At 35.1% G+C, this 25,355-nt stretch overlaps 3 long non-coding RNA genes across 12 annotated transcripts; all 3 read right to left on the bottom strand.

The window, feature by feature from the left end:
• Positions 1–405: 405 nt before the first annotated feature.
• Positions 406–1,940, bottom strand: LOC121790129. Its single transcript, XR_006048198.1, has 2 exons — positions 775–1,940; positions 406–692 (listed from the first exon to the last, which is right to left on the bottom strand). It is a non-coding gene; the product is annotated as an uncharacterized LOC121790129 (long non-coding RNA).
• Positions 1,941–7,787: 5,847 nt separating this feature from the next.
• LOC121790134 lies at positions 7,788–25,036 on the bottom strand. The gene is made up of 14 exons (XR_006048222.1): positions 24,852–25,036; positions 24,653–24,758; positions 12,574–12,665; positions 12,366–12,485; positions 11,439–11,489; positions 10,875–10,952; positions 10,653–10,778; positions 10,325–10,433; positions 10,084–10,160; positions 9,524–9,619; positions 8,491–8,810; positions 8,283–8,402; positions 8,137–8,204; positions 7,788–7,922 (listed from the first exon to the last, which is right to left on the bottom strand). It is a non-coding gene; the product is annotated as an uncharacterized LOC121790134 (long non-coding RNA).
• On the bottom strand, positions 14,073–22,682 carry LOC121790133. 10 transcript variants are annotated; one of them, XR_006048213.1, is made up of 13 exons: positions 22,415–22,491; positions 21,420–21,515; positions 20,870–21,007; positions 19,551–19,670; positions 19,429–19,479; positions 19,159–19,242; positions 18,938–19,005; positions 18,654–18,705; positions 18,382–18,465; positions 15,288–16,160; positions 15,088–15,169; positions 14,469–14,620; positions 14,073–14,227 (listed from the first exon to the last, which is right to left on the bottom strand). It is a non-coding gene; the product is annotated as an uncharacterized LOC121790133 (long non-coding RNA). The 10 variants fall into 10 exon arrangements; XR_006048220.1 differs by having other exon boundaries at positions 18,662–18,705; XR_006048214.1 differs by having other exon boundaries at positions 19,159–19,238.
• Positions 25,037–25,355: the final 319 nt, after the last annotated feature.

The raw sequence follows: 25,355 nt of genomic DNA, 5'->3' as shown, positions 1-25,355 counted from the left end.
ACCAGAGCTGGTCCTGGATCGTCGTTCAGTTATGAGGGACAGTGTCTCAGTTGCTCAAGTGTTAGTGCAATGGGTTGGATTATCAGCAGATGAGGCAACATGGGTGGATGAATAGGATATGCGATGCCAATCTTCCTTGGAAGGTCTACACACATGGACCACGACGTGTGGCGAATTATAATCAGTAGCCAAATCAGCAAGAATTAAGGAGATCATGGTAATTGCTGGAATTAATGTAATAGCCGCGACCTTTATTTTCGAGACTTTAAAATAAAGTGGGGAAAAAGAACAATTTCATCTTTTCGATTAATTAATGAGTACGATTCTTAGACTCTTGAGAAATGCGATGCGAATTGTGAGGAATACCAAAACTAGAAATTTAAAGAAAGAAGATAAGCTCAAACGGAGTGGAAGAGTATGTGTGTATTTCTTAAACGAACGAAATACAATATATGAAAGTCTTAAGCTATGTATTGAATTACAATGAGAATGATAGAAATAAAGGAAAAACGAAACACACACCAACTAACTATTACATGTTGAAGAAAGTTTACACGTAGAGCTACTCTATTACAATACGAGAAAGAAGAGAGAACTAGCTTCGGCACATTTAGCACCGGTTGCTGCCTCGACTGTCGACGGACGATGGGCCGAGGCAACGTGCTAATCGCCGGCGATGGATAGTCTCTTCCCTGCAAAATACAAACAAGTAAGCCAAGGAAAGCAGGGAAAGGGAGCAGCAACTTACGACTAAAGGGGAAAGGGTAGTACTACCTTTCTATGAGATGGCAGACCACCCTGCAGCGGACTGCACTCTGCGGCCAAGGCTGCCGCGCGTCTAGCTAGGGAGGAGAGGCTGCAGCAACACCCTGCACTCCAGCCAACCATGTCAGTTTCAGTCCACCTGCAAAACCGTACCCGAAGTCAGTAGGGGGGTTGGAAAAGGGGGAGGGAGTGAGATCCCGCAGTAGGCTGCCGAGTGAGGAGGGAGCAGCCACATTCAATTCACGAGTACACACCCCATAAACAACTAGAATCTGTTAGAAAGGAGTCAGGGATTCAGAGTACATCTCTGTCAAGAGTGCTAACAAACTCTAGGTACACAAGAGAGCCTATAAAATCCCCCTCCATATGCAACAAGTTTTCCCCCACCACACACACCAAACCACCAGCCACGCATAGAGAGGGAGTGGAGCTCTCGGTGACCGGAGATTAGAATAGCCTCGTTCATCAAGCAGCGAAGGTAAACCCCACTCCATTTGGAACTCAGTTTGAACACCATATCATCAAGTAAGAATTTAGAGCCGTCATCATTCATAATGGGACAGAATGATGGAGTAAGATGAAGTAGTGAAACCTCCACACACCCCTGCTCGTTTAGCTCAGGTATAACATAGGAAGTAGGAGCTTATCATACACACATTAACAGAGCTATCATATACCATCACTTGATCAGAAACCACAAACTTTACTCAAATTAGAATTTCTAATGCTACTAGATCCCATACAAACTTCAATAGAATAAAATTTAAGAACTAGAACGAGGAGTGAACGGAGACTTAGCATGGGTGAGGGACGGCTCTTGCCGAGGGCAGCCGGAGGGAGCACGGACTCGACGAGCGACAGCGGTGCGGCGTTCCTGCTCCTCCTCCGAAAGCATAGGGTCAACGATGGAGAGACGACGACGGAGGCACCGACTACCGAGAGAGAGAGGTCTCGGAGAAAGGCCATTTGACACTCGCGAATCAGGAGCGAGGCCGGGGGCCGGTAAGATTTGAGTCCGATTTTGAATCGGGGAAAAACGAGGAAGGCCGACGCCTCCCTATACACAAAATACGCACTCACACACACTTTACACAAAATACGCACTCACACACACTTTACACAAAATACACACTTCACACACTGCACACTATACACACGATATACACAAAATACACACACTACACACATTACAAACACACTATACACACCATACACACGCGGAACACACCATACACAAAATACACACACTACACAAAATACATACACTGCACATAAAATACACATTGCACACAATATACACGCACTACACATATTTTATAAAAAATACACACTACACGCAGACTACACACATTATATATAAAATACACACATTCCACACACTACACGCATTTTACAAAAAAATACACACACATGCTCAGCTCAAAATACACACACTACACACACTACGTACACTATAAACAAAATACACATTGTTCACGCACTATACAAAAAAAACATTTCACACATTGCACACTCTACACACACGATATACATAAAATAAACATACTACATGCACTAAACACAAAATATACATACTTCACACATTACATACAAAACACACACACTAAACACATTTTACACAAAATACACACACTATACATAAAATACACACACTATACATAAAATACACACACTGCACACACACTATTCACAAACTAAAATTTCAAATTTGGTTCACTGCAGAAAAAAATATTTAAAAATCAAATGATTGAAATGTGTGAAATGTTGAAGTGTGTGTAGTGTGTGAAGTGTGTGAAGTGTGTGCAGTGCGTGTAGTGTGTGAAATGTGTTTAGTGTGTGAAATATGTGTAGTGTGTGAAATGTGTGCAGTGTGTGACGTGTGTGTAATGTGTGTAGTGTGAGAAATATGTGCAGTGTGTGACGTGTACAGGAGGATTGAGGGGAGAGAGAAAGAGTCGAGAAAGATTTAGGGTTTTTATAGAAGAGGAGGATTGGGGAGAGATAGGAGTCGATGCAGATTAATGGTGGAGTTGGGTGAGAGTCCTGCTATTTTCTCAAATTGATACGCAAGAATTAACCCCCAAAAATTTTGGGGTGTTCCAAATATAATTCAACTTTAAATTTTTCGAAATGACTAAATTAGCCCCGACAACAATTCCTAATCCATTAGATAAAAACATTTACTCTGTGTGTGGGATTTAATCATGAGCATTGGATTTCCAGATCTAGTGGACTATATTGGTGGTATGGTGTTACTCTATATATGGTGGCATCATAGTGCTCCCAATAAATAAATGCTGCATGTTCGAAATGTCTAACTAAATTACATTAAAATATCTATAAAAAATATTACATTAACCATAATCGATTAATATATTTTGGTACTATTTTTGTGGTTTTGAATATTTTTCTAATATTATATATATAGCAAAACAAAGTTTCATTTGGAGGTTATATTAATGTCACTATATTATAAATTTTGATGAGATTCTATTTCTATAGAGTTCAACTGTAATATTACAAAAATTTAAAATTTTAGAAATTACAAATTTAAAAAGTAAAAAATTAAAATATAAATTAAATTTTAAAATCAAAACAGCAAACTCAATTATTATTTATATATTATATATCAAATTTTATTTTATTTTTATGATGTAATAAATTAAATTAACAAAAAATACATGCACTACAAACACAAACAGATTGCACACACTACAAATAATCACACAGTTTACACACAAAAACAAAATACATGAACTACAAATACACACATTGCAAAAACTACAGATACATATACAAAGTACACTCACTTCACACATAAGCACAAAATACACACGGTTAGTACATTATACACAAAATACACACAGTTAGTACACTATACACTTAATACACACCATGTGACAAAATACATACATTGTACACATTACAAACTATATTCAAAATACAAACATTGTGCTAAACACACAATAATCACAAACATACACAAATTTCATAGACTATACACAAAATACACACTACAAATTCAAAAGCACACACAAAAACAAAATACATGCAGTACAAATACACATACACACATACACACACTACAAATACTAATACAAAATACACTCAATTCATACAAAATACACCGTCCGTATACTATTCACAAAATATACATAATTCATACACTATACACTAAATACACACTCACCCGCATACGTAAAATACACACACCATGTTACAAAATACATACACTATATACATTGGACACAATACAAACTATATTCAAAATACAGATGTTGTGCTAAATACATACAATACTCACACTGCACACTACATAAAACACGTACACTACAAACATTGGACACAATACAAACTATACTCTAAATACTGAAATTGTGCTAAACACACGCTAACACACAATACTCACACAGCACACTTCGTAAAACACATACACTACACACATTATACACACTACAAACATACAAAAATTACATGCACTACAACCACATATAGATAGATTCCACACACTACAAATAATCACACATTTACGCACAATTCATAGACTATACACAAGATACACACACTACAGATTCAAAAACACACAAAAACAAAATACATGCACTGCAAATACACACATTGCACAAACTAGAAATACTAATACAAAATACACTCACTTCACACAGAAGCACAAAATACACACGGTTCATACAATATACACAAAATATACACAATTAATACACTATACACTTATTACAAACTCACACGCATACTTAAAATAAACACACTGTAAGACAAAATACATACACTACAAATACACATACACACATTGCACACACAGACATTGTGCTAAACACACAACACTCACACTCCACACTACATAAACCCATACACTACACACTTCATACACACAGAAATATAAAATACACATAGTTGATACACTCTACACTAAATACACACTTATGTTGTGTTACAAAATACATACTACACATATTACACACCTAAATAAATACACACAAAATACATACATTGTACACACTATACACAATACATACTCTGCACTATACCCCCACTATATACACAATACCCACTACATACACAATACACACTACCTACACTACACAAATACACACAATTTACACACTACCATACAAAACAAACACTACACATACTATACACACACTACACTTAGTATACTAACACAAAATACACACATTTCACAAAACACTACATACACTACACTTAGTATCCTAACACATAATACACACATTTCACAAAGAATCACAAAATACACACATACACTATACAAAAAATACACACTATAAACATTGCATACACAAATAGAGAAAATGTACTATACACATTATATACAAAATACACACTACATATTGCATACACAAAATAGAGAAAATATACTACACACATTATATACAAAATACACACTACATACACTCAAAATGCATGCAATGCAGTACACATACATCTACGCACATTACACACACAAAAACAAAATACACACAATATATAAAAGATACACGCACTGCACATTCACGCACAAAAAATATACCGACATATACATAAAATGCACACACTAAACACACCACATACTATACACAAACACACACACAGTAAATACACGGTACACAATACACAACACAAACAAAATACACAATATGCTACACATGTGCTACACACACTATGCACAATACACACCACAAACACACAAAGTAAATACACGGTACACAATACACTACACAAACAAAATACACAATATGCTACTACGCACAATACACACACTACATAAAACATATATTCCTTCCGTTCCATAGGAATAGAGGCATTTCATTTTGAGCACTCATTTTTTAAAAATGATAATAAATTGTTAAAGTAGAGAATGAGTACACTAAGATAGAGAATAATATAGAGAAGAGTATCTACCCAATTCTCTATTTTACTTTACTATTTCTCTACTTTAACTATTTATTATTATTTTTTAAAACGAGTGCTCAAAATGAAATGCATCTATTACTGTAGAACGGAGATAGTACAAAATTCACGCACTGCGCACTCATATAAACAACTACATGCATCGAAAACACATACAGATTACATATATTGCACATAATATGCACACAAAATACAACCAACACACACTTCAGACATACAAGCACAATACACAAAATATAGAAAATGCACTACACACACTATATATAAAATACACACACTACTAAAACAAAATACAAAGTATTGCTACGCACAAAAAAGATATAAACAAAATACACACAATACACAATGCACTTCAAACACACCCAACACAAATTTCACACTGTGCACACTATACACAAAACACATACAATGCACTACACACTATATACAAATATACATGCTACAAAACAAAAATACACAATACACCACACAATTAAAATACAAAGTACGCTACACAAAAAACACATATTACACACACTATGCACAAAATACATGAACTTCAAACACATATAAACACGTTGCACACTATATACAAAATAAGACAACGCTACACACTACATATAAACACGTTGCACGCTATATACGAAATAAGACAACACTACATACTACACAAAATACACGCAATATGCACTATACACAAAATACACACTACACGATATACACAAATACATACATCGTACATTGCACACAATATACGCAAAATATAAACATTGCGCTACACACACTACACTCAGTATACACGCGTTGCACATACTACACAAGATACACACTATACATACACAAATACATACACAAAATATACATACAAAGCACACACTATACACACTATATACTATACAAAAACAAAATACACATTATACCAACACAAATTACACACACCATAAACACAATACTCACTATACACAAAATACACACATTACACACATACACAAGATACATATAATACACACTCTTCACGCACTACATACTACATACACTACACAAAATACATATGTTTTGCACGCACTGTACACAAAACATTTACATTGCACACAATACACAAAATATATATATTTTGCACACACTATACACAAAATATTTGCATTGCATACAATATTCACAAAATACAGACATTGCGCATCACACACTATACACAAAGAACACACACTATACACAAAGAACACACACTACACACATTGCACACACTATAAACAAAATACACACTACAAACACATACACATTGCACATACTATTAAAACTAACAAAGAATACACATACTTCATCCACAAACACAAAATCACAGTTCATACGCCGTACACAAAACACAAACACCACATACAATACACACTACAAACACATACACATTGCACATACTATTAAAACTAACAAAGAAAACACATACTTCATCCACAAACACAAAATCACAGTTCATACGCCGTACACAAAACACAAACACTACATACAATACACACTACAAATTACAAGTTACACACTACACACGAAATACACAAACTGCAGACACACACACTATATACACTACATACATTACACATAATACATATATTATACACAATACATAATACATAATACATAATACATAATACATAATACACAATACACAATACACAATGCACATTATATATTCAAAATAAATTTATACACTATGCGCATTACATTCTAGCATTTAATACACACATTGTGCACAAAATAGAGACAATATACACTGCACACATACATAAAATAAACATACTACACACTATTAAAAAATTAACAAACTTACACACACTATAGACAAAATATACATACTTCACGCACTGCACATACACTACACTACACACAAAATATACATACTTCATACACTGCATACATCATTGCACCCACTAAACACACTATAAGAAATAAAAATTTCCAAGCATATAGATTGCACATAGTATCCACAAAATACACATACACACACACATACACATACACACACACACACATACACATACACATACACATACACATACACATACACATACACATACATGCACTTCAAATGCAAAAAAACAACACACACTGCATGCTAAAAAAACACATGCACTACACACATTATACATATATTACAAACACTATAAACAGATCCACACACTATACACCAAATACACGCATTTCCTTTGGTTTGAGCGTCCAATATAGGAAGCTAGTTGTTCTGTCCACTCCTTCCCAAGCTCCTGCAAGAAGAAACAAACTTTAAGACAACAAATATGATCAATAAATGTGGTGAGTGAAGCAGATTTGTTAAAGAAAAAAAAAAGTGTAAGAAGCAGCATAGTGACAATGAGCTAGAATGTTTCATTACCTAAATTGCAAACTAAGAACGATAGGACATGAACAAATAACTAATGCCTAGTTTCTGCATGGAAGGAAGGCATAAATTCAAATTACCTCCACAGTTATACATCATCTTCATTCAAAACTCCTGCAACTAAAGACATAGCATGACTTAAGTAAACCTACAGCAATAGTGTATTAGAATATAGATATGTACTACTACTTGATTAACCAAAGGGAAGAGTTAGAAGCAGGTATACATAAGTTCTGGCTAATTGTGGATACTTTGTCAGCTCTGAAGTAGAGAAAAGAATCCATCTGACAGTTTCTGATAGTCCTTTTGTATGAACCGAATGAACTTGTTGACAGATCCTTCTCATCTGAGATTGAAACAAATGTAATTAGTTGCTATATAATAGTAGCAAGCGGCATACCCTTACTAAAAACAGAAATTACTAAATCATTTACCGTGGCATACATCACGAACAAAGAAATGAAGGTTTGCAATCACTTTAATCAACAAAGACTTTCTTTGATGAGCATAAGAGGAACGAGGTACACAGCAAGGGGTTAATTCAAATAAAATGTGTCTATATACATTGATGATGACTTGGGGTGTTTAATGCAATAGTTGTAACTAACTGATTTGGCGAAATAAGAATTATCGAGGTGATGTATATAATACATAGTCTAATGGTGCATCCTCTTCAGAAACTAGAAGGTCAGACGGGCACCGGCCAGATACAAACTCTCCACGAGGGAATAGAAAGATTGCAGCTAAGGGTTCCCTGTAAAGGTACGCATTTTTTGGGTAAGAAAAAAAAATGCAAAATTTCCATGAGAAAAAGATGATAAATTAAAAGAATTGATGTATATGGTATGGCATACAAATGTCCGTTTACTCTTTAGACATGAAACGTCAAACAATATAAATATTTAACCATCATACATTGACAAGCTGAAACTCTTCTTACTAATCATTTGTATTTGTTTGCAGTGACAAAAACCAAACGAGGAAATGATGTCACTTGAACAGTTCGTGGTACTTTCCAATTAGAGATACCAGCATATTCAAAAAATTAGTTGGTTAGGTTTGAGTTCAGAACTTTGCTACTAGATCCACATGCACACTATACTTGCAAATGAGATGCAAAATACAAATAAGATTGTCGACAGACAACATAATACTACCATTTAAGCTAAGATAAGCTCGGAGGCGATCGTCAAGTCTAAGGTATTGCAGGTACTCAAACTCTCACCTTTTCATTAAAAAGTTACTTTCATAAAATTAATATCCATTTGTTAAAACCAGCAATTTGATCAAAAAAATCTCTTCAAGCACATCATTGGTGTGTTCAAATAGGCAAGGACATTTTCTAAGAAACTCAGATGTCATGCTTCGAGTCTTTTCTACCTTCAATCATGAATAGCAAAGAAACCATGGCACGGAATCCATAGCACTCTAAAATTTTAAAATTAGTTGTACTGATGGAAAGCTTACAAAGTTTATCGATGAATGACAGAAAATTTGAATCATCTGAGAAGACATCTGCCAAGCGCATTGCATTAAGTTCCAGTTGCCCCTTCGGGTAGCTTGCTGCGGAGGTAGCATTAAACATTGTTTTAGCAATGCAAGAACCTATACAAAACTAATGCCCATGATACCACCAAGTAAGACAAAATGACAAATTGACAACTGCATATGTGTATTGGAGGCCGATATTGCAATGCTTATTGTATAGGAAATACTATAAACATTTGTAATAGACCGGATTGCGACTGAGTAATACTACAAACTAGGATTATAATAGGCGGTTAAAAATCACAAGAAAAAGTTTGAAATGTGTCATATTTGAGTTTTCTCGATGTGTAAAATTCCTGCAGCACATTTAAGATTATTTTAGTTTCATTTTCAGTGTACAAAACTTGTTGGTTTTTCAATGTAATTGTAACAATAGATATAAAGGGTCTGGGAATTCTTTTTCTATTATAAATGCAATGAAACATGTATATCTATCAAAGTTATAACAGAAACTGCATGATGCTTTGATTTTAGAATACCTCGAGTCCAACAAACTTTGCTATATCTTGAGTTGCTGTGTTGCTGGCCACCTCATCCAGGTAGGATACACTTTTAGCTTCACAAAAGTGCAAAAGCAACAACGGGAAAAATCAGATTTACTTTAAGAAATAAGGGGCTGTTCACACAAGCACATAAAATTTTTATGGTGTGCTAACTTCACCAGCAGTTGTAATATTCAAAGACATATATCCACTTATCTTAACTGGAAAGTGCACTCACAATAGATAAAGCTTTAGATATTAGGTGGGAGATAGCATCCATGTATGAGGAAATATTGTTTGAGCCTGATAACTTTAAGTTCATGACGGCCGGACCAGAATAAGAACGCCTCCATTTCCACACAACTCCAGAATTAATAAACAGGTCACAGGGAAGAAACAAATAATAAAGAAACAAAAGGGGAAAAGGAAAAAAGAGAAAGTAATCAGGAATGAAGAAGTGTGAGATTTTAGTTAACTAGTGGGATATAAGTGCTATTAATAGAACTTGTAATAAGCTAATTCACGTATGCAGGTTCAACTACTTAACAGGAAGATAACATTAATACCTCAATCTGTGGAGCAGAAGATTGAATAAGACCGGGTCGGTGATTAGTATTGGAACTATGGCCAACATCAGGTTCAGTATGAGCAACTGAAATAGCTCGTAAAGCAATGCCCAACGTAAGGTGATCCTGAAGCAGAAGCATTCACAAAGGATAAACATTAGGCAAGCTGAATATTTTAGAACAGGAAAACATTACAACTAACATAGTTAGGTTGAAGAGTACTTTACAACACTATTTATCTGTGCTCATGTTCAATCAGTAACCCAGAATTTGTTGTATCAAGCATATCATCAAACGGACCTATAAAGATAACAAACTCAAACACAGTAGACTATGTATAAAACTACCTAATTGACATATAAGAGATGTTATGTCAAATTACAGTGTTGAGGAACTTGACCAAACAAATCAAGTCAACAGATAAAATATACAGAAATCAGAGAGGCTAGAGTCCATACATTGTAATTAAATTATTTAGTGCACGAAAATTGTTTGCATAATAAAGTAATGAAGGAAACTTCCCCAATATGTAATTCAAATTATTAATTAGATTTTCCTACATGGGCCTATATAATTTTTGCAGACACCCTGCCACTGTAGATGCAACAAGCTACACCTTATATGATGAGAGTGGCTGCCAAGATGGGGGAGAGGCAGCAACATCAAGGGGTATCTCAATTTAGTTTATTGTCGAAATAGTTCCGACATTCAATTTTGATTGATCGATTACATTGTCTTCTTTAAATATATACTGCCATCTTTCCTATCATTACAAGATAATCTTACCTTCGTACCTTCCTTTTCTGCATTAAAACTCATTTTTAGGACGCTTATTCCCTACAAAACAGTGTAAAATCATTTGCATATCATGTAAGACCCAGAACAAATTAAGTGTTATTTAAACATGGTTTTTTATTTACATGATTTTCAAATCTTAAGTAAAAGGAAGTAAACGCTTTATATCATAAAAAAAATCCTTCGTTTTCTTTTATCAAGTATAAGTTTTGTCTTACATCACTAGAATAGGTAATTACAACATCACAAAAAAAGATACATGAGATGATCTCTTACAGAAAAAATGTAGCGTTGGGCTACTCTTTTTTTCATCTGGACTTAGAGTCCAATAAAGGAAGCTAGTCCTAAAGGTAATATAAAAAAGGTTAGTGATAAAATATATATGTGCTAAGGTAAATATCATTTCTACTAAGCCCCAAAAACAGATGCACTTAACATTTTATGGAAAAAGGTGTGAATGATATCCATAGGTTAAGCATGAGAGGTTTTACATGGACTAATTGTTTTTCAGATGCAGCACGAACGATCCGGGACACAAACTGACTTATAAATAACCTACAAAGAAGATTGCCTATCTACAAAATGCACATAATGAATAAATGTGGTGAGTGAAGCAGGTTTATTAAAGAAAAAAAGTGCAACTACAAGAAGCTGCATATTGACTATGTGCTAGATTGTTTCATTACCTACATTGCAAACCAAGAAAGATAGGAAAAACAAATAATTAATGCGCGATTTCAGCATGAAAGGAGGGCATACATTCTTATTATCTCAACAGTTGTACATCATCTTCATTCAAAAATCCTGACACTAAAGACTCCGCATAACTTAATAGTGAACCAACATGCAATAAAGTATTAGAATATAGGTATGTACTACTACATGATTAATCAAGGGAAGAGTTAGAAGCAGGCATACATAAGTTCTTGCTAATTGTGGATACTCTGTCAGCTCTAAAGTAGAGAAAAGAATCCATCTGACAGTTTCTGATAGTCCTTCTATATGAACCGAATGAATTTGTTGACAGATCCTTCTCATCTGGGATTGAAACAAATGTAATTAGTTACTAAATAGTAGTAGCAAGCGGCATACCCTGATTAAAAATGAAAATTACTAAATCATTTACCCTGGCATATATCAGGAACAAAGCAATGAAGGTTTGCAATCACTTTATTCAACAACGAAGTTCTCTGATGAGCATAAGAGGATCGAGGTACACTGCAAGGGGTAAATTCAAATTTAATGTGTCTATATACATTGATGACCTAGGGTGTTTCAGACAATGCAATAGTTGTAATAAGAATTATCTAGGCGATGCATATAATACATAGTCTAATGGTGCATCCTCTTCAGAAACTAGAGGGTCAGACGAGCACCAGCCAGATACAAACTCTCCATGAGGGAATAGAAAGATTGCAGCTAAAGGTTCCCTCTAAATCAGGTTCAGTATGAGCAGCTGAAATCTTATGAAGTGCCCTCTCTATAAATGCTACAAAGTGCATGATAAGATCGCAGTACTGTGACCACCCAATGAGACTGTCCACAAAGTGCTCCAATGCCTCAGTCCCAAAGAAAAACATATGAATGTCATAAAGCCATGGTCAGACTGAAATTCTCAATAATAACATTAACTGATAACCTAGGAAGGAACAAACTTTTGAATCTTCAGGCTTCCTCAAAGCATCTAAAACAACTCGTAAAGCAATGCCCAGAGTAAGGTGAGTAACAAGTTGATGCTTAATGCCTGATCCTGAAGCAGAAGTATCCACAAAGGATAAACATTAGGCAAGCTGAATATTTTAGGTTGAAGAGTATTTTACAACACTATTCATCTGTGCTCATGTTTGTTCAATCAGGAACCCATAATTTGTTGTATCAAACATAATCATCAAACGGACCAATAAAGATAACAAACTCAAAGAAGTAGACTAATGTATAAAACTACATAATTGACATATAAGAGATGTTAAGTCAAATTAAATTGTTGAGGAACTTGACCAAACAAATCAAGTCAACAGATAAAATATACAGAAACCACATAATCCTGGACATTATGGTACAAGTATCTAGTTGAACATAGGTAATGATTGACAATTCAAGAAACGGAAATTGATTCGAGAATACAACCATTTTTATATATATGATTGAGAGTGCTATCAGTTAGCACATAGGTTACCAGAGGAGCCGATCAAAATTACAAGTCATTTAAGTAAGGAGTCCATAACAAGGAAGAAAATCCTCAGAGTAAAAGCATGTGAAAACCAAAAGGATCAAGATAAAGCGTAAACAGAGACCAAAAAAATATAAGACAGCTACATCCAATCACCTCTATGGAAGTTTCTCTTCTCTCAGCTGTAACACCAGTCCCAATGTTAATGTAACCAACAAACACACCATGAGAGAAAGTAACACAGCTAAAAGTGATAATTTTCTTGCTGAGGTTGATCTAGAAGACCGTGGAAAACCCACGAGGCAGATTGTATTGACAGCATAGCGCCACTGCGTCACTGCATTGTGGGTTTGAGTAGATTAGCTCTCAAAAATACAGTCAAAACAATGTAAAAATAGAAAAAGTATCGAGTGAACTACATCAAAGTAGACAAAGACCCTATTACTTGCCTAGGGAAGGGTAGGTGTATTGTGTTGGCTTCATGAAATTAGGAGTCCACTCTCATCTAGAGAACTTGGGGGTCTCTGCTGTAGTGGGATCTCAAAGAGGGAATTGCTAATCCAGACAATATGCTGCCGGGTCCGATCAGAGAAAATGGTGGGCCTGCAATCTGAAAACAAAAAGGACACAATTACAGTGATCATATGAGTTCACGCAAATCACTTGGAATAGAAGTATTATCCACAACTACATAGATATGAGAAACCAGAAACCACACATAGGCATGAGGGAAGATGATTTTGGATGATGACATCCATATAGCAATTTAACATTTGTCATGTTTTCAAGGAAACAGTCCTCTGTTCCTCATATGCAGGTTCAACAACTTAACAGGAAGATAACATTAATACCTCAATCTGTGGAGCAGAAGATTGAATAAGACCGGGTCGGTGATTAGTATTGGAACTATGGCCAACATCAGGTTCAGTATGAGCAACTGAAATAGCTCGTAAAGCAATGCCCAGCATAAGGTGAGTAACAAGTTGATGCTTAATGACTGATCCTGAAGCAGAAGCATTCACAAAGGATAAACATTAGGCAAGCTGAATATTTTAGAACAGGAAAACATTATAACTAACATAGTTAGGTTAGAGTAGGCTAATCAAGTAATCAAGTCAACAGATAAAATATACAGAAATCGGAGTAGGCTAGAGTCCATACATTGTAATTAATTATTTACTGCACGAAAATTGTTTGCAAAATAAAGTAATGAAGGAAACTTCCCCAATATGTAAGTCAAATAATTAATTAGATTTTCCTACATGGGCCTATATAATTTTTGCAGTCACCCTGCCACAGTAGATGCAACAAGCTGCACTTTATATGAGAGTGGCTGCCAGGATGGGGGAGAGGCAGCAACATCAAGGGGTATCTCAATTTAGTTTAGTGTCGAAATAATTCCACATTTCACCTCATGCATTCTTGGTGGTTGTGAAGATCAAACATCCTTATTTAAAAAATCAGGATTACCTTCAAATTGTCAAACTACATCCTTTAGAAGAGAAGAGGGTGTGACATCCTTGAGGTCAACACTTAAATGCTTAAACAGAACCTGAAACCAAAGAGATATCAACAAAGAAAATTGTCCAAAATTTATGATTTGGAATCCAAAACAAAGATTAACCAGATATGTTTATACAGAATTACTTCAATCTTAAATTTGAGATTACCACTGCCCAAGGGTGAGGAGGCCCGTATGCAATGCTGTTTGAACAGGCTTTGAAAATCTAAAACAAACACATTTTGAGTTGAAATAAACTTGGACTCGCAAGTACATAAAAAATAAACCATGGATCGTACCTTTGAGGTAAAAGGACCAACAGGCATCCTGAGTCCCTTAAAAGCATTCAACAAATAATATACTTCCATGTGTCAGAAAAAAATTTGAATCAAGAAGATGAGATAATAATATTTATTGCAACATGAGGATTTCAGACAACCCAACTCCAAGTTTATGAAGTAAACTCAAAAACAAAACAGACGAAAAGAAGAATCTATCACTCGTTCCCTTAGAACTTGATTTTTTCCAATAGTAATCTTCCCAAGCCAGCTTCCTAAATTTTCAGCAGTGATAGTTCTTCCACACTAGATTTTACAAGTTCTGTTTAAAACAGAACCTAGACATAGTACAAATACCAAGAATAAAAACCGGCTTTCCAAAATGAATAAAGTAAGTAGAAAAATCAAACCTTGCAGTTTACATAAATGGCTTGCACAATATCTCTGTTCAAATGTTTCAATTTTATTTCAAAATAATTCAAAATGCCAAACAGAAAGAGTAACTCCAAAGGTAAATTGCATCCAGAGAACTATTTAAGGTAAGGAATGTAGTGTCAAGCTAAATCTCTCCCTCTCCATAACTATATACAACGCAAACCAGATATCTAGTCCTGAGCTTCTGATGCTGGAGCCTGTTCCAAACATGGACGGATAGTATAAAATTCAAAATTTCAATAAACTCTTTAGCTTTAGCTTCAACATTTGCAGTGGACAAGTTATTTATAATAAAAAGATATCTAGTCCTGAGCTTCTGATGCTGAAGCCTGTTCCAAACATGGACGGAAGAGTCAGATACTAAAAGAGAATAACAAAACAACAGATTAGACAAACATCATAGGTAATAGAATAGAATATCAGAGACTATACACCGCAGATAATTCATATAATACCGGAACATATTCTAAGTAGGACATACCAACATACGGACAAGTACAACATAAAACTCCAAATTATCTTAGAAAATACTATGAATACCACATTTACCTTTGCCAAGATTGAGGACAGTAACAAATGCTCTAGCATATAAATCGCTTTTACCTTTGCAGATATTTGCATAATTCTATAATGACCATTTGATACCAGAAACAACATAATCATGGACATACATTTAACAGATATATTAAGAAGCCAGATTTGACAATCAATGGGGTTTATATATCAAAAAAACGCAACTAAAGCACAAATCATTAGAGAAATTAGGTTGACCCCGAATTCTCTCGCGGGTAAGACTTTAGAACAACAACTGTACACGAACTAATTCCCTAAGAGCTAGGCATCCCAATGCTTCAATCTAAGTTCGAGTTATGTCTTGGGAGTCTCAAACCATCGTCGCTAATTCCTAAAGAGAAGTTCTTCCGGCTATTCTTTATTTTAAGCACATAAGATCTTTCTCCCAAACTTAAACAAAATTCATTGCTCACAAGTCAATATGATGCATAAATGAAAAGGTCTTATTCATTTGGATGTAATGGGGCTTTTGGTAAAGGTGTGATCATATATGGTTAAGTAGGTTACCACCATTATTAAAATGCTAGCACATCCATCAAAACATCCTTCACATCTCACTCAATGCGTACAAAATTTTGATAGCTCACACCCCAAACTCGAGATTTTCTACCATCTAAACCAATTCATCTTATTCTTTTGAGCGTTCTTTAACCATTTCTAATTTTCGCTCAATATTTTTTTTTCTAGCATTGGCTTTTTTTACACATGAAAGGCTGCCTTTTTATTTTTACTTTTTTCCTGCCTTGCCTTTTTTTACACATGAAAGGCTGCTTTTTTTCTTTTTTTTTCCGAGCCTTGGCTTTTTTTAAACATGAAAGGCTGCCTTCTTATTTTTTTTTTCGAGCCTTGGCTTTTTTTACACATGAAAGGCTGCCTTTTTCTTTTTTTTTCGAGCCTTGGCTTTTTTTAAACATGAAAGGCTGCCTTCTTATTTTTATTTTTTCGAGCCTTGGCTTTTTTTACACATGAAAGGCTGCCATTTTACTTTTTTTTTTGAGCCTTGGCTTTTTTTACACATCTCAGGAAAAATGAATATCACCAAATGAATGTTCCAGGACTTTCATCTTTTTCTTGCCACCATAAATACCCTCCCAAGAATGTGCTAGCACTTTAATTTTAGTGACTGGGGTAGAAAATACAGGCCAATGAATGGATATAATAGATAGGCTAATATAGTGACTTCAATATTTTTAACAAAGAAATTAGGCTTTGGGGGCTCAAACTGGCTCACTAGGGGTATATGCAGGGTTAGGCATGTGATAATTTGGATATGAGGCTTTTAGTCCTATTGCCCAAATCATTATTATGCACCAATATCAACAAGATTGCAACTCGTAAAGCTCTCATTCAGTCGATCGACCATATGGCTTTTTCAATTAATTTTTCAAAACCGGAATAGTTCTCTCTCCTTAGCTCAAGAAATCGGACACCAAAGAACACTATTGTCACTTTATCTGAAGCACGGGAAACCTAGCTCTCCAGAAGTTAGTAAGCAACAACAAGTTTGCAGACCAACCCTTGAGGGAAACGAAGTCTACACTAATAACCCATAAAAAAGTGTGTTAGTTACAATCAATATAGAGAAAATCTTGCATGCACACACAAATAGCAAGTGGTGAAAGTCTGTTCGTGGAAGCTTTTTGTTCTCATAACAAAGCAGTATTGTACTAGGGCACTTTCGGATATTTATGAAGCTAATATCCCTTGTTTATCTATTGGTGATGCATCTGAATTCATTAAAAAATAGGGAGATGCACATATTAAAGAACCATGACAGGCAACCTTTCGGAAATTTACTCTCAATAATAACATGTCAGTTACAAAGAGAAAATAACATTTAAATTCTCTATAAAATTAACATTTCAGCCACAGATGAGAATAAATAGCAGCTAGGCTCTTATGTATAAGTAGAAAACATCACAAGTTGAGTATATACAAGTTTGAATAACACCCGAATAAGATGAGAAGTAAACTTACCAGAATCCTCAAAGACTAGGATTTGATGTAGAGTTACCAGAATCCTCGAATACGTATGGGAAAACTACTTGCTTGTAAAACTACCTGCTGACATACCAAAATGCTGAAAACAAATCTCTACCAGTATATCTTTAGCAGAACAAAAAAAAATTACTCTGTAAATTTAGATCATCTTCGAAACTTTGCGACATTCAATTTTGATTGATCAATTACATTGTTTTCTTTAAATATATAGTGCCATCTTTCCTGTCATCTTTACAAGATAGTCTTACCTTCCTACCTTCCTTTTCTGCATTAAAACTCCTTTTTTATGAAGCTTATTCCCTACAAAACAGTGTAAAATCATTTGCATATCATGTAAGACCCTGAGCAAATTAAGTGTTATTTAAACGTGGTTTTTATTTACATGATTTTCAAATCTTAAGCGAAAGGAAGGAAACGTTTTATATCATAAAAATATCTTTTGTTTTCTTTTATCAAGTGTAAGTTTTGTCTTACATCACTAGAAAAGGTAATTACAACATCACAAGAAAAGATACATGAGATGATCTCTTACAGAAAATATGTAGCATTGGGCTACTCTTTTTTACATCTGGGCCGAGAGTCCAATATACGAAGCTAGTCCTAAAGGTAATATAAAAAATGGTTAGTGATAAAAATATATATGTGCTAAGGTAAAGATCATTTCTATTAAGACCCCAAAAACAAAACAGATGCACTTAACATTTTATGGAAAAAGATGAATGATATCCATAGGTTAAGCATGAGAGGTTTTACATGGACTAAATGATCTTCGGATGCAGCACGAACGATCCGGGACACAAAATGACTTATAAATAACCCACGAAGAAGATTACCTATCTACAAAATGCACATAATGAATAAATGTGTTGAGTGAAGCAGGTTTATTAAATAAAAAAAAAGTGCAACTATAAGAAGCAGCATAATGACCATGTGCTAGAATGTTTCATTACCTAAATTGCAAACTAAGAAAGATAGGACAAACAAATAATTAATGTCCGATAACAGCATGGAAGGAAAGCATACATTGAAATTACCTCCTCATCTTCATTCAAAAATCATGACTTAATAGTGAACCTACATGCAATGGTGTATTAGAATATAGATATGTACTACTACATGCAATAGTGTATTAGAAGCAGGATTACATAAGTTCTTGCTAATTGTGGATACTTTGTCAGCTTTGAAGTAGAGAGAAGAATCCATCTGACAGTTTCTGATAGTCCTTCCATAAGAACCGAACGAGCTTGTTGACAGATCCTTCTCATCTGGGATTGAAACAAAAGTTATTAGTAGCTAAATAATACCAAAATTACTAAATCATTTACCCTGGCATGCATCGGGACAAAGCAATGAAGGTTTGCAATCACTTTAATCAACAAAGACGTTCTTTGATGAGATAAGAGGAACGAGGTACACTTCAAGGGGTAAATTCAAATTTAAAGTGTCTATATACATTGATGACTTAGGGAGTTTCAGACAATGCAATAGTTGTAACTGACTGATTTGGTGAAATATGAATTATCGTGGTGATGTATATAATTCATAGTCTAATAGTGCATCCTCTTTAGAAACTAGAAGGTCAGACGAGCACTAGCCAGATACAAACTCTTCATGAGGGAAAAGAAAGATTGCAGCTAAAGCTTCCCTCTAAAGGAACGCATTTTTTGTGTCAGAAAAAAAAATGCAAAATTTCCATGAGAAAAGATTATAACAATTGATAAATTAAAAGAATTGATGTGTATGGTATGGCATACCTATTTTCATTATACTTGAGACATGAAACGTCAAACAAAATAAATAATTAACCATCATACATTGACAAATAGCTGAAACTCTTCTTACTAATCATCTGTATCTGATTGCAGTGACAAAAACCAAATGAGGAAATGATGTCACTTGAACAGTTCGTGGAAGTTTTTCGATTAGATGATTAAAATGACAAAAATATTTATACCGGTAAACTTGCAAATTCATTGTATGTGCTAAGTGACTTGTGAACATAGCAACAACAGTTTGGGAAGCCCTCATTATTCCATTTCACAAGATTAGTTGGTTAGGTTTGAGTTCATAATTTGCCACTAGATCCACAGGCACACTATACTTGCAAATGACATGCAAAATACAAATAACATTGTCCACAGATGACATAGTACTACCATTTTAAGCTAAGATAAGCTCGGAGGTGATCGACAAGTCTAGGTTATTGCAGGTGCTCAAACTCTCACCTTTCATTTAAAAGTTACTTTCATAAAATTAACATCCATTTGTTAAAACCAGCAATTTGATCAAATATCTCTTCAAGCACATCATTGGTGTGTTCAAATAGGCAAAGACATTTTCTAAGAAACTCAGATGTCATGCTTCGAGTCTTTTCGACCTTCAATCATGAATAGCAAAGAAACCATGGCATGGAATCCATAGCACTCTAAAATTTTAAAATTAGTTGTACTGATGGAAAGCTTACAAAGTTTATCATGATGAATGACGGAAAATTTGAATCATCTGACAAGACATCTGCCAAGCGCATTGCATTAAGTTCCAGTTGCCCCTCGGGTAGCTTGCCTCAGAGGGAGCATTAAACATTTTTTAGCAACGCAAGAACCTATATAAAACAAATGCCCATGATACCACCAAGTAAGACAAAATGACAAATTGACAACTGCATATGTATAAAAGGCAAAATCTTCTCAAAGTGCAGACATTGCAATGCTTATTGTATAGGAAATACTATAAACATTTGTTATAGACCGAACTGCGACTGGGCAATACTACAAACAAGAAAAAAATTTGAAATGTCAGATTTGGGTTTTCTCGTGTGTAAAATTTCTGCAGCACATTTAAGATAATTTTAGTTTCATTTTCGAAGTACAAAACTTGCTGGTTGTTCAATGTTATTGTAACAACAGATCTAAAGGGTCTGGGAATTCTTTTTCTATTATAAATGCAATGACACATGTATCTCTCTGAGAGTTATGACCAAAACTGCATGATGCTTTCACTTTAGAAACCAATACCTTGAGTCCAACAGACTTTGCCACATCCTGAGTTGATGTTTTGCTGGCCACCTCTTCCAGGTAGGATACACTTTCAGCTTCACAAAGGTGCAACAGCTGCAGTAGAAAAAAATACATTTACTTCAAAGAAATAAGGGCCGGTTTACACAACCACACCAAGCACAAGCACATAAAATTTTAAGGTGTGCTAACTTTACCAGCAGCAGTTGTATTATTCAAAGGCATAAATCCACTAATCTTAATTGGAAAGTGCACTCACAATAGATAAAGCTTTAGATTTTAGGTGAGAGATAGCAGCCATGTATGAGGAAATATTGTCTAAGCCCAATAATTTTAAGTTCATGACGGCCTAAACCAGAATAAGAACGACTACATTGCCACACTACTCCTGAATTAATAAACATGTCACAAGGAAGAAATAAATAATAAAGAAACAAAAGGGGAAAAGGAAAAGAGAAAGTAAACGGGAATGAAGAAAGAATTCAGAAGTGTGAGATTTTAGTTCTCTAGTGGGATAAAGTTATAAATGCTATTAATAGAACTTGTAATATGCTAATTCACAGTACTAATCTAGCTTAAAAATAATTGACTGCCCAACATTGTATAATCATTCTCTAGTGTAACAATTACTTTATCCGTCCCCCAGTACTATAGCACAATTACTATGTCTGGTGTCCCCCTAAAATTTAGCACTTTCCATTTTGGTTCATGAACACACTCTAGTTTATATTTCAAACTTCCCAATGACACATTTATCAAAAAATCATATTTTTTCGCAACATAGTGGGACCCTCAATAATACCCTTTATCCACTTAAACCACATCGACCAAATGTGCTATACTATTGGGAGACAAGGAATTACATTCCCACGTATCAAACATCAACTTTTTCACCCAAGCTCAAATGTAACAAACAAATCCTAGGACATACATCAACATGCATCAGATAAAGCTGCAGCCACATAAGCAATCAAGCTGATTATGGAATCTCTTACTATCTCACTTGGACAGAAATAAATGAAGTCCCTGGAGCAGAAACATGTATACAAAATAGAAATTCCAGCTCAAGTTCCTGGAGCAGAAACATGTATTCACCACATTTGACATTTTAAAGAAATGTCAATGCTTTCAGGCTAGTGAAAACTCTAATCAGATGAAAGGATAAAATCTTGTATTCACAATGCATTCCGGGAACAACTTTTGCTGACACAAGGACTGTAGAAATTGAAGAGAAGAATCACACTCTGGCAGAGGTGATTCAAGGTCTCTTCAGTAGTAGGGAAAGCAACTTCCAAAATGAATCGTTGGTCTGCAGAAACTTGACATCTACACAAACAGCAGCAAATTCTGCCTCTATGAATATGTCCACCTGCCACCAACTCCACTTACTCAGCCACAACTTACTTGATAACACTTTGAAATAACAACAATCAAGATGATGGAGTAGGAAGATTTATACCATTAAACAAGTAATTTAATGTTCTTAGTTTTCACCTAATCCTGGATTGCTACCTTGTAATATGCAGTCAATGCTTGAGCAACCTCTTGGTAGTGTGGAGAAAACCAATTTTATAATACAAGCTACCAGATCCGAATGAAGAAGAACCATGCCATTGGGTATGGTTTGAGATTCCTGGATACGAAAGTAGTAAGTACATATCTACAAAACAACAGAGTAAGATCTAAATTTCAAGGAAATGAATACTGACATGTCTGTATGGACCAAGTAGAACTAGCAGATAGAAGACCAGGTCAATCAGTTGTTCTGATATCTTACATCATCAAGCAATATCTGAAGAAAACATATGATGATATATGAATTAAGGGGGGAGACAAAGGATGTATACAAATATAACCATATCATGACACACGTAACAAGTATGATGCCAAAAGTTGAGAATGTCAATAATTTTCAAGTACAATAAACAACAAATATAAATTAAGAAAGAGCTGGGCATCAATGTGAAGATAAGGAGCTGTGAATCATAGTTAATAAAGGTTAAAGACCAAAAGGGCACTGGAGAGGTGGATATTGGTGAGTTATGAGCTTAGGAAGTTGTGGTTTATGCAAAAACATTAGCAACTTGCACATACCTAAAACTAGAGGAAATTAAGCAGAAAGGTTGTCAGGATAACTAGAAAAAAACCTTGTTAAGATACTTTTAAACCTCCATATTACAATAGTTTCCTAAAGCAAAAGAAGGAAAGTGAAAACAAAGATACTATTACATGATGCAGTGGAAAAAACCACTATAAGAGAATACATGTCGCTAGTAAAGTAACCAAGTCAAAATAAAAAATTCTTTCAATCCGTGTATGTTTGCCATCTTGCATCAATCAGCACACAAATCCAATTATAAGTGTAATATAGGGCTTTTGAAAACTAACAAAAATTAGACCAGTGTCGTCTGCTTGATACGATGATAGATAATACAGTTTGACTTCCGATAACCTGTTCAATTTTGGGCACCCGAGAGGTAAGATGAAACATGGAATGCAAGAGAAGAATTCCACATAGCAAATATGTGCATTCCAAAGTATAAATACCAATAACAATATCTGTAACATAAACAACAACTTTTAGAACAACCCTATTAATTTCTACGAGTACATCCCTAATACAACAAGCCAAGAAATTGAAGATTTGACCTCTGCAGAGTTCCCAACAAACTACAGTTCCAGCATCACACAACTGTTTCACCATCAAAATCGAGAGAGAATAGAGTCAGTCAGTGGGCCTAGCTTGCAAAATGGCTGAGACCAAATTCTAAGAGAAATGCTCAAAGGAATAACACCAATCTACAAATAAACAAGTGATGACCTACTCTTTCAACCCAAGAATGTTTGGACATCACAATAAGTTTAATAGCTTCACAAATCAAGATGAGAGCCCAGTATTATCATGACCTAGATCTAACTCCCTAACATATCTAGCCAAACAAGAAGATAAAATTTATAAACTGGAAAATTAATGGAAACAACTTAGTTAGGCCGAGAAGTCCACCGCACTCCACCGCCTTGCAACGACCTGCTTGGTGGATTCTGGAGAGCCGCTCGGAGAGAATCGGTTGGCACCGAAATCAGACGGTGAGTCCGTGAGGAGGTCTACGGTGACGTGTATCCCGCCTCGTCAATTTAAATAAACACTGACATGCAACAAAGACAACTGGAAATTCCAGAAAGGAACACAAAAAAGCAGGAAAATACAAATAAACAAGGGAAAAGGACAATACCTACACCTAATCACCTACACCCATTTTTTGTTGCTTAATTTGCACGCATTATCACAAACTACAACTTCGCCCCCAACACTACCACTCAGTAACGCGCCGCTGGGAACTAAACCAGTTTCGCAAACCCATGTCAAACTCCATTTCCACAAAACTAAAATAAACATACAACTAAAAGCAAATTCAGCGAGAAAAAAGTTACCGGAGATTGCTTCGACGTCGGCGGCGCCTGGAGCCACGATGAGCAGCCGGAATCGGAGGCGTCGTCGCAGCCGGAGAAATCGAGACTAGACAGTGAGGCGGTTAATGGGAGTGATGCTTTTTTTCTAACGGGAATTCTAATGGGGGAATTCAAATCGAAAAAGAATTTTAGATAGAAAGGGTAATTTATTTGGGCTGGGATTAATTCCTTGATGCGTGTGTTGAAGGGAACGAATATTTCTATAAAAAACAGCACAATATGTTGTGCATTAAACGCAGAGGAAATGGAATGAAACGCAGACATATAAGTTAATTTCATTTTCAACCCCTTTTCCCTTTTATTATGCTTTAGGCAAATATTAATACAAATTGCATTCCAACCCCATGGCCCACCATACAGCACGACCTCTTTCATACTCCGTATAGTACAGGTATCATTTTTTACAAAAGTTGGTTTTTTTTATTTTTATCACTAATTATTTAAAACTGATTTTTTTTATATATT

This window comes from Salvia splendens, unplaced genomic scaffold (assembly GCF_004379255.2).
Source record: "Salvia splendens isolate huo1 unplaced genomic scaffold, SspV2 ctg419, whole genome shotgun sequence".
Taxonomy (NCBI): domain Eukaryota; kingdom Viridiplantae; phylum Streptophyta; class Magnoliopsida; order Lamiales; family Lamiaceae; genus Salvia; species Salvia splendens.
This window is presented reverse-complemented; position numbering and strand designations above follow the sequence as displayed.